The sequence below is a fragment of the Triticum aestivum genome, chromosome 3B (genome assembly GCF_018294505.1).
Source record: "Triticum aestivum cultivar Chinese Spring chromosome 3B, IWGSC CS RefSeq v2.1, whole genome shotgun sequence".
NCBI classification, from domain to species: Eukaryota; Viridiplantae; Streptophyta; class Magnoliopsida; order Poales; family Poaceae; genus Triticum; species Triticum aestivum.
In genome coordinates this window covers 54,973,198-54,976,350 of record NC_057801.1, presented here as the reverse complement: position 1 = coordinate 54,976,350, position 3,153 = coordinate 54,973,198, and the positions used below count along the sequence as shown (strand labels likewise).

The window sequence follows — 3,153 nt, the reverse complement described above, 5'->3', positions numbered from 1 at the left end:
GATATTCGGAGAAGTGGAGAGGACGAGAAAGGAGCAGAGAAGTCGAGTGGACTGAGAGCTCCGACTGTCTAGACCCACCGAAGACCCAGTTGGTGCCCTCGCGATTTTGAATCCACCCTCTCTTTTCCCATGCAAGTTTTGACGTTTTGACAAGTCAACCCCCGAAGCAGCGGCCCACGCTCTTTCCACCTTCCACCGGCACTACGATGGATCCACTAGAGCCCACCCACCTTGTCCATCGTCTTGCTTGACCAGACGCTCACCCGCGAATATTCAAAACTTGTGTATCATTCCGTTGATAGGAGTATGAGAAAACATAGGCAGGCAAAAACGCAAATCCACGTACACAGAAGACGACATGATGTGATCGCATGAGCAGAACAAAAGGGGTTGCTCGGCCCCACAAAAGGAGAGCTACCTCGGTGGTAGGATGATATCTGAACCCTTGGCTTCTCAAAGATGCACATCCTCCGAATGCTTAGGATCAGGTGCCTCACAAAGGGCGCTTGTCATGGAAGTTGTAGTTGTTCCTCAGCTTCCAAAGTTAGCAAGCTGTGAGCACCATGATGGAGGCGAATCCCTTGCAAAGGGCATTCGACGTCTGATGTAGGGAGCCCGCCTACCACAGCCTGAAGGGGAAGTCTTGGCTAGGCACAACAATAGTGGACCTGCTCCATGAGAGGACTTCATACCATAGCTACCTGGAGAAAGACTATCCAGCTGCCAACATGTGTTGCATGCTCTCTAGCTCATGGTCCCAAAGGGCACAATAGTTTACCTCAAAAAAGAAAAGGGGGCACAACAGTCCACATGCGGCAGACCTCGTCGAGCCAGGCGGTCGGCCATCCAACACCTATTCTGGAGGGCTAGCCAGAGGAAAATCTTGATGTGCAAGTGTGCAACAACACCCATTTTTCCAGGTGAAAGGTCGGTTGGGATTCGAGACAGAGCTCAAGAAAACTGCCACATCACAAGATGGCGTCTTGACCGGAATCCATCCACCGGTTGAAGAGCTCCGTATGTGTGTGTGTGTGTGTGTGTGTGTGTGTGTGTGTGTGTGTGGGCGCACGCGAGAGAGAGAGAGGGGGGGAGGCCCAAGATGGTGTCATAGATCGGCGTACTGGACCATGGCCGCAGTACCAAGGTCACCGTGAATGCCTTCGAATCACTAACAACAATGCAAGCCCACGTGGAACAAGCAGAGCTTCCTCCATTTCTTTTTAGTCTGCATATAAGATTTGGTCAAAATTAAAATTTCAAAGTTTGAATAATTTTATAGAAAAACATATCAACATCTACAATAGTGAAGGTATATCTTATGGAAAATAATTTCATCATGCATCAAATAATATCGATTTCATAGCGTTAATGTTGATATCTTTTCCTACAAAGCTAGTCAAACTTTACAAAGTCCGGAACCGAAAGGAGCTCCCGTCCCCAACAGGCCACAAAGTGGAGACGCGGAAGATGGGACCAAGACCGGAGTCGCAACCCGGCGATGCCAAGCTTGAGAAGGATACGATTGTGGATGATGCTAAGGAATTGCTAAATTACGTATACATCTTTGCATTCACTGTGCAACCTTACCTAAGGAAATAACTCAACCACATCAGATGTAAAGTAAAACGAAAGCATAGTGATATTCGTGAGTTTGAGACCTAGCTTATATTATATGTAATTTCTTGTCGACATTGCGATCAAACGTCAAGATGGCCGAGTTGGTCTAAGGCGCCGGTTTCAGGTACTGGTCCGAAAGGGCGTGGGTTCAAATCCCACTCTTGACATATATTTTTTTTTCTTCATTTTCTTGTTTAAATAGTCCATCCGTCTTCTAACTTTACGTCCCCACAGCCACAGGTGTAGGACATAAGCTGCTGAACACACGGTCAAATGGAGTAGCTTAGCTTATAGGGTATGACGCGAACCAACCAAAGTCTGTGTGTTGCACTGATAAACAAATCAGAGTCCAGTGGAGTTGCCTTAGTTCATGCTTCATATAAAGATCGGCAGACAGAGAATTCAGACTGAACCACAAAGCATCTGAACCCGTCTGTAGAGAAACATTAGACATGGAATCCAGTAACAGCAGATGGATATACGGACTCGGCAGTAGGAGATTACGAAGCTGACAAGCTGTAGCTATCCCTAAAAAAATAAGACAAGCTGTAGGTTCACGTGCCAACAAGCTGCCAGGAGGAAAAAAGTTCAAAATTACTAATTCTGGGAAAGCTGTAGGTTCACGTGCCGAATTCCCAGAATTACTTTCAGTAGTACAAGTGAGGCAGAGTGCTCCACGAAATTACGAGGATTCAAACTTGGCGAGCTCGCCGGGAAAGGGAGGGTCCGGATCTCCGGGGGAGAGGAGGGGAGGAAGAAGAGAGGCGAGGGCCATTGCCACTGGAGCGGAGGCGGTGATGGGAAGGAAAGCTATGAAGGTAGGGTTGGCTCAGGGTTGGAGAAGGGAACACAATACCAGATCATCTTCAATATTGGCTTAGAAAAAGCAATGGAATATCCTACATCTAAATAGTTCCTTTTTTGCGGGAATACATCTAAATAGTTAGCCACGCTATAACATATAAGTATGTCACCTGAGCATGCAACATACATGGAGAAGACACACATCAACGTGCAAATATGCATGGGAATTTTTATTATATTTAACAATTATTTTACAACCATATAATAATCAAACACAATAAAGCTTACGCAACAGCATACGGTTTATCATCTATAGTTCCCTAAAAAAATAAGACAAGCTGTAGGTTCACGTGCCAACAAGCTGCCAGGAGAAAAAAAGTTCAAAATTACTAATTCTGGGAAAGCTGTAGGTTCACGTGCCGAATTCCCAGAATTACTTTCAGTAGTACAAGTGAGGCAGAGTGCTCCACGAAATTACGACAATTCAAACTTGGCGAGCTCGCCGGGAAAGGGAGGGTCCGGATCTCCGGGGGAGAGGAGGGGAGGAAGAAGAGAGGCGAGGGCCATTGCCACTGGACCGGAGGCGGTGATGGGAAGGAAAGCTATGAAGGTAGGGTTGGCTCAGGGTTGGAGAAGGGAACACAATACCAGATCATCTTCAATATTGGCTTAGAAAAAGCAATGGAATATCCTACATCTAAATAGTTCCTTTTTTGCGGGAATACATCTAAA

At 46.3% G+C, this 3,153-nt stretch overlaps 1 non-coding gene across 1 annotated transcript; it reads left to right on the top strand.

Annotated features, from left to right (window-relative positions):
• Positions 1–1,703: 1,703 nt before the first annotated feature.
• Positions 1,704–1,784, top strand: TRNAL-CAG (transfer RNA leucine (anticodon CAG)). The gene has a single exon. It is a non-coding gene; the product is annotated as a tRNA-Leu (tRNA).
• The last annotated feature ends 1,369 nt before the right edge of the window (positions 1,785–3,153 follow it).